The 8,577-nt window shown below is 37.7% G+C and overlaps 1 pseudogene; it reads left to right on the top strand.

The window, feature by feature from the left end:
- The first annotated feature begins 6,168 nt into the window (after positions 1–6,168).
- Positions 6,169–8,577, top strand: part of LOC101305688 — a 15,521-nt pseudogene continuing 13,112 nt past the window's right edge.

Raw genomic sequence — 8,577 nt, 5'->3', positions numbered from 1 at the left:
GCCATTCGTGATTATATGGAAGGAGAGTACGGTGACCCAATTTGCATATCTTGTTGCAATGACTGCTGCTCCCCTCATCGCTAAGGCACTCTGGACAAGCCTTGTATCCCCTAACAACGTTGCCCGACAACATCCCACGGGCAGGAAAATCACTGATGGTACCAACAACCATGACATGCATCTAGACCATCTCGTGCATGTACTTGTCATAAGTGGGATGACCAACATACCAAAAACTTAAGCTCTTCAATCAAAGGTCTCAAATACACATCGAGACACTTCCCTGGATAACCGGGCCCCGGAATCAACAAACTCAACATATAGTATTCCTTCTTCATGCACATCCATGGAGGAAGGTTGTACGGTACCAAAATCACCAGCCATACACTGCATTGAAGACTCATGTTGCCAAAAGGGTTGAACCCGTCGAATGAGAGCCCGAGCCTCACATTTCGGACCTCTGATGCAAAATGAGGAAACTCCCTGTCTATATGCTTCCAGCCTCCTTGTCAACAGGGTGTATAAGGGTATCTTCGTCATGTAATTCCCTATCAGCATGCCATCTCATAGCTTTGGCCGTGTGTGAAGACATGTACAACCGCTCTAGCCTATCCCTCAACGGGAAATACCAAAGTACCTGCATAGGTTTCCTATTGCCTACAGGAGTTAGCTTATACTTATCAGTGTGACATACTGGACATACGTCAAGGCCACTAAGGTCATTCCCTTCTAGATCTTTATCCCAGAAGAGAACGCACTCATATCTGCATGCATAGATCTTGATGTAGGAAAGTCCAAGATCTTTCAGGATACATCGGACCTTATGATGAGTGGTAGGAAGACGATGACCGTGGGGCAGCATCGAAGCAGTGTACTGTAGATAATCATCAACTCTAGGGAAGGGCTGCACGAGCTCAGGCATATACTGTCCTTGAGCGCATCCACCGCTTTCATAAGGAAACATGTCGTTGATGAAAACCATTGTTGGATTGTTGGATGTACTGCCCGTCTCAGAAAATTGCCCATGATCATGTGGACCCCCTGATGATGTTTCACCGTGATATAACCAACATGTGTACTTCTCCCAAAACCTGTTACTTTTCAGGTGCTGCCATATTTTGTCAATCGCAAATCGATGCATATCGCTGCAACACTGACATTTCGTGCACGGGCAATAGAAAATTGTATTCCCGTTAGCATTAGCCAGCGCATATTCCAGAAAACTCTTAACTCTTTTACCATATCTTTTGTCCCATTTTGGAAGCGAAATCCAACTCTTATCCATATTCTGAAAATATAACAAAATATATATGTATAACTCTAATTAATTAAATTCCATATATAAAATCTCAATTCATTTAGTATTCTAAGTACTACAACTAATTAATAACAAATTAATTAACATGTATATATATACTTAATAATTACATAACAATATTATATATCAACATCATCACAAAATCATCATCAACTCATATATATCATCAACAACTTCATACCATCAACACAATATTATAAATTAATTAACATATATATATATATATATCTACTACTTATTAACAACAACTTCATATATATTATCAAATCATCAACCAAATCGATCAACACACATATATATATATATATATATACATCCAACGTACTCAAAATCGATCAACTCAAATAAAACTCAAAATCAACATATATACACATATACGTACCTATATATAACTCCACAAACTAATTATGGACAGATTTGGACAACACCGAAACTTTTTCTCCCGTTTTTTTTCCCCAGATGAGCTGCTGTCCAAATCTACAAATATAAGACACTTTAGCCGACGAAATTAAAATTTCGTCGACTAAAGTTGACCATAGCCGACGAAAATTTAAATTAGCTGACGAAAATTTAAATTAGCTGACGAAGGAAAATTTCGTTGGCTAAAGTCCACGTTAGCTAACGAAAAAATAATTCGTCGGCCTGTTTTTTTATTTTCGTCGGCTAAAGCCTTTCTTCTGGTAGTGTGATAACTTCATTAGTACAAAATAACTAGTTGCAAAGCAATTGACAAAACTCGGAGAAAAAAAAAGGCACCTTTAGATACTTGAACTGGCACTGGTGGTAATCCTGGTTTCTAAATCTTAGCCAACTGTAGTCATGCCTAGTGCAGTGCAGGCTTAGATCACTATGGCAAAGCTGATATGATCAGGATCACACTTTTTTCACTTCCATAGTCATAAATAATTCACCCATCTTATATATATCACCGGCCCGACCATAATCACTAATAATACCAGGGATATGAGCTTCACCGATGAACAAGGATATGAGCTCCAATTCTTCCTTATTGTGGATAGTGTCATTCCTACTCTTCTAGATCCACCAGCAAACGAAGCCAAAAAATTCCAGTGCCCTCCTTAGCCACCCTATGTAGGAGATCAACGAAAGACTGATATCTCCAAAGCTTCACCACCCCAGCTAACCAGGTATGTTTCCACATTTTCTGAGCTATGCGGCATTCCCCCACAAAATATGTATAACTGATTCACTAGCACAACCACACTTACCACAAATATCTGATGAGAACACTTTGCGTTTAAACAAATGCTCAACACAAGGCAAGAATGCATGGTCAGCCCTCCCAAGAAAAAGCTTGATTTTGTTTGGGACAGAGAGACCCTAGATAATACTTCGATTCGTACAGAATTGGAGTTGGTTTCATCATTCCTGCCACTACTGCCCGTTCTGTTACCCACCTGTTTTAACTCCATTGCCAACCAATAACCAGATTTCACATCCATCATTTGTATAATGCCAAACTGCTACATCACTCCCACCCTTTTCACATGCCCTCCTTTAGCTTAATCTTTTTTCTTTTTTCTTTTTAAAAAAAAAAAAGAAAAAAAGAAAAAAACTTTTAATTAAATAACTCACACACACTACATATGTCAATGAGGTTTGAACCCATGACCTCAAAGTTGTTAGTTAACCACCTTAACCAACCACGCCACGGCTCACCGACCGACAATGAAGAACAACATCGAAACTGTCATATATTATCCAATTTGAGCTTTGGATATGGGAATTCTCAAAGTCATCTTTCTAGAAACGGGGAAAACAATACCCGCTAAAGGGAACAAATACTGCATTCCTAGCTCTCTCACAATCTTCAAAGTAGGTTGAAGATAAGAGTACTCATATCATAATCCCAGTATCATACAAAGCATGTATAGAATAAACCCACTAAAATGTGTAACCAACAAAAAGTTCAATTTCCTGCTACCATCATAGAATGATCCAGTAGAAAGAATTCGTACAAAATAATGCAGACCGAATTAATAAAATACCATTAGATCACACAATTACAGCAGCACCCAACTTATTACATAACCATTCATCTCCTTCCCCAACTTAATGGCTCCAATGTGGGATGAACTAAGCACAATAGTAAATAATCATCTAGTCCATTTGAACACCACTAACTCCTTATATTTCATGTTCACAAGCAAGCTCCAGCTATGCTATGGTATTCCAAGTTACAAAACTTAGTTCAGCTGCAAATTTTCAAACAGCTCAAATGATTCATTCCGCATATCTTCTTAGGCATAACACAAGATCATTGAATAACAAGAAATTATATCCCTTTGTGGCATTTTGTCACACAACTAATGAGCAACATTCACAATCCCAAATTTTCCATACATGGAGACCAATGAATTACGCACAACCAATTCCACTCCCAACAACTAGCATTAATGGACTTATGCATCTCCCTCCCAAAATCTATGTCCAATTTCTACGGAGATCATCTGGTCTGATCTGTTCTAAGAAAGATCAGTGAAAACATATGGATAAGTGAGATAATATGGTCTATTCTCATTCTTGCCCATTTTTTATATCCAAAAGTTCATTCTTAAACCGACAGGGAACAATTTTAGTAGTCTCCCCAACCCTACTACAACAGTGAGTTGGTTATTGGAACCTCAAGTTGCCTATAAAGTCACTTGAGTGGTGTGATTCCAACGATGAAAACGTGTTTGCAGTATGCTTCCAATCTCATAGTCAACCTTCTAGGGACCAATTCCGAATAGTCTTTCTAAAATTTTATACACCCTTATTTCCATGGGATCGAAAGGCAACCTTGACACCAGTGTTACTTTGTAACAATCAAAAAATGTTGAACCGATCAAAGAATAAATTCCTTACAATTCAAGCATGGACAACATGCAACCCAATGAAAAATTATCCCTATAGATTCTCTGATTTTAAAAAGTGAGTGATCACAAAGCATGCCTCCTTTCTGATTAAGCGGTCCATAAGCATATATTTTGGTAGCATCAGAAGATCAAGGCAGTGAGAAGTAGGAAGGATTTTGGTTCACCATCTCCACTCTGCTTGTCATCGTCCTCACTCCCAAGCTGATTTTCTTCTAGGGAATCATCAGCATCCATGCCAAGCATAACACTAGCTTAGCTATCTAGACCAATTTCCAACCTACATGATAAGCAACCTCCTCAACTTCTAACACTTGCGATATGGTTTGCAGTTAGAAATTGACTTCATATCAACAACAATAGAGAATACCTTGTCAAAGAGGCAACACTGTTATAATAGCAGCAACAATCGTAAATGGGCAAATTTACATAATTAATCAACCAACAAAAAGAATTGTCAAGGCAGCAAATATAAATGTTATCCCCTAACTATTGTGTCCATGGCTTGTTTGTTGGAACCTCAAGCTTGGGCATAATCATTTGAGTGGCAACAATCTTTTTAAGATAAACCGACATGGCAAGCAACATTTCCAGTACTCTCCCCCAACTCTACTACATCAGTGAGTTAGTTGTTGGAACCTCAAGTTGGGCAAAAAATCACTTGAGTGGTGTGATTCCAACAATGAAAACATGTTTGTATTATGCTTCAAATCACAGAGGCAACCTTTAAGGGACTGATTCCAACTAGTATTTTTGAAACTTTCATATACCTTGATTTCCATGGGATCAAAAGGCAACCTTGACAAAATTGTTACTTTGTAACAATCAGATAATGTGCAACTGATCAAAGAATAATATTCCTTAGAATCCGGGCCTGGAAAGTGTGAAACGTAATCAAAAATGGTTCCTCAACCCCGAAGAAAGAGGGAGCAGCAACATTTTGAATTGAAATTTCACGCTGTCTCTCTCATATTACTGGGTTTTTCACTGTACCTTGTAGATTTACCGGGACGAATCAAAAGGCCCAATCGAGATGAAACCATAGAGTGGTGTTCAAATGGCAAACCCATTCAAAATTTGAAACCCACAAATCCGAACCCACCGCTGCGAATATATCTAAAATGGAATCGAGGAAAAACATAATTAAAACACTAGATATGAGATGGAAGAGAATCAAATCGATCTTTACTGTGAGATTCAATTGAATCGACAAAGTGAGAAGAACCAAACGAAGAAAAGCTATTTACCTTGTGGTGTGGTGAAGCGGAGCATGAGAGAACCACGGCGGTGGTTGGCCACACCGGAGCGGCTGTAGGAAACCCAAACTTGAAATTCAAAATTGAGAGAGAGAGAGAGAGAGAGAGAGAGAGAGAGCCAGGGCTTATAATTGAACGAGAGATAGAGATAAAGAAAGCAAATTGTTGTAAATATTAAGTGTCTGTCCATTAATACTCTTAGGACTCATATGCAATATCTTAATAGTATGAGGACTTGTTATGTAATCCTTCTCTTTATATAAAGAAGGCATATAAGAATCAATAAGATACTTCACTCCATTCTCCCATTCTCTGTCTATTGGTTAGTTCATTCTTAACAAAAGTAAGTTCTAGTTTACAACACGTTATCAGCACGAGTTCGCTTCTTATTTCTATAAAACTCCATGATGGTCTACGAGATGTTGGTGCAATCTTTGTTGCTTATTATCCACACTCATGATCTATGAGTTTACCTCTTATTTTCTTAAATCTACATATGTGTTTGTTTATATTATTTCTATATTTACAATTTCTTATATTAGTGAGCATGAAGTTTCACTAATAATCTTCGAGCCTGAAGTTCAATAACAATAGACTTGCAGTTCTAATTGTTTAAGCATAAACTTGAAGTTTTATGCATATACATTGTATCCATTGTTTCACTTGATACGAACCTGAAGTTTCGATAATGATATATATTTTTCTTGTTACAGTTAAGATGGCAAATTTGGCCAAATTGGATTTTCATGCCCTTGACATTTCTGGGAACAATTTTATGTCTTGGGCCTTGGATGCTGAGATGCACCTTGAAGCACAAAATCTTGGGTCAGCAATCAAAGAAGATGGTGATGTGACCCCACAAAACAAAGCGGAGGCCATGATTTTCCTCCGCCATCACCTTCATCAAGGATTGAAGGATGAATACCTTACTGTTAAGGATCCTGTCATTCTTTGGACTGCCTTAGCCGAACGATTCTCTCATCAGAAGACAGTTGTTCTCCCACGAGCGCGATATGAATGGTCGCATCTGCGCCTTCAAGATTTCAGCTCTGTGACTGAATACAATTCGGCAATGTTTCGGATTACCTCCCAAATGAAGCTGTGTGGAGAAACCATCACTGATGATATGATGCTTGAGAAAACTTTCTCTACTTTCCATGCAAACAACATTGTGTTGCAGCAGCAATACCGTGAAAGAGGTTTCAAGAAATATTCTGACCTCATTTCTTGTTTGCTATTGGCTGAGCAGAATAATGAATTACTGATGAAGAATCACCAATCTCGCCCTACTGGGTCAAAACCACTTCCAGAGGCAAATGTTGTTCACAATAATGGAAATGGCAATCAAGGTCGAGGAAGGCATGGCAATGCTCGTGGACGTGGTCATTGTGGTGGCCGTGGACGTCACAATGGTGCTGGTCGTAATGGACCTAACAACTATTTGGGGCAACGAACCAATGGAAAAATTACCAAAGGCAAAGGTCCTATAAACACAACACCAAAGAAGAATGCAAATAGTGGTTGTCATAGATGTGGTGGTGATAATCATTGGGCTCGTACCTGTCGTACACCCCCACATTTGGTGGAACTCTACAAGGCATCTTTCTCAAAGAAAAATGTCGAGACAAATTTTATTGATCATAGTGATCCTTGGGATACAATGGACCAAATGGATGACACCCCAATGGATGATAATCCGATTGACATTACTCCTTTGAGCATCTCAGACTATCTTGTGGATAATGGAAGCAATGACATGTTCAGTGATGGAATTATAAACAACAATTAGTTGTTTTTGCGTTTTTGCCCATGTTTAGGCATTAATATTTCCCTATGTTTTCAGTTCAATTTTCTTTCAGTCGGTTTGTTTTCTTTGGTATGTTTTCACTAGTATTGCTCCTTGACAGTTGTTATCGTTATTTGGAAGTTTAATAAAATTATTTTTCTTTAAAGCTCATGACTATAACATCTTTTTTGTACATTTGATAGCATAATTTCTGTTTAATAACATAATAACAAGACAAGATTACGTACAATTGATATATATATATATATATTTTTTTTTGGGTGTAATGTTGACCAACAGTTTTGTTTAGAATTCTGTAATAAATACAATTAAATATTTTTAAGGAGCTTAATATGTGACACCTATTTCCATGTGATTAATTTGCTTATTATTGCAATTAGTACATAGTGATTGAATGATGCAACCGTTTCAAATTCCTTTACAGTTAACATGACTAATTTTGAGGTCATTATTATGAGTGATTGTGGTTAGTTGATTATTTTACTTTCCAAATCCTGTTGAAGTGATAAATTTGACAATTAAAGGTTATTTATTTTTTACCACTATAATAAGCATTCAAGCCATCAATTTACGTGTAATTTTTACACCTTGCCATAATAAAATCTATTGTTGCTTATATATTTTATTTTATTTTTGAAGGCTTGAAAATGGATCATGGACACGCTCAACTTGAAAATGGAGAAGAAATTTGTCTTGCTGACAGTGGTACCACTCACACGATCTTGCGTGATCGAAAATATTTCTCCATCTTAGTACCTTCTAAAACTCTTGTGACCACCATATCTGGTACTGCCGATTTGGTTGAAGGCTCCAGCAGAGCCCATATTAGACTTCCAAATGGAACTCAATTGTCCATTAAAGAGGTTTTATACTCTCCTAGAACCAGAAGGAATTTACTAAGTTTCAAGGATATTCATTTAAATGGTTTCCATATTGAGACCACAAATGACAGGAATGTGGAATACCTTTGTATTACTTCCAATGTCTGCAACCAACGACGCGTATTGGAAAGCTTGGTTGGTCTATCATCTGGTCTATATCACACGACCATTAAGCCTATTGAAACATACCATGTCGTGACCCAGCAGGTCAAGGATAACAATACATTTATGCTTTGGCATGACCGTTTAGGTCACCCCGGATCTACCATGATGCGTAGAATAATTATAAATTCTAATGGTCATCCATTGTTGACCAAAAATATAATTTTGCCAAGCAATAATCCTTGTCAAGCTTGTGCTCAAGGAAAGTTGGTCATTAGACCCTCTTATGCAAAGGTTGACACTGAGTCCCCATCTTTTCTACAAAGAATTCAAGGGA

Source organism: Fragaria vesca, linkage group LG6 (genome assembly GCF_000184155.1).
Source record: "Fragaria vesca subsp. vesca linkage group LG6, FraVesHawaii_1.0, whole genome shotgun sequence".
Taxonomy (NCBI): Eukaryota; Viridiplantae; Streptophyta; class Magnoliopsida; order Rosales; family Rosaceae; genus Fragaria; species Fragaria vesca.
This window is presented reverse-complemented; position numbering and strand designations above follow the sequence as displayed.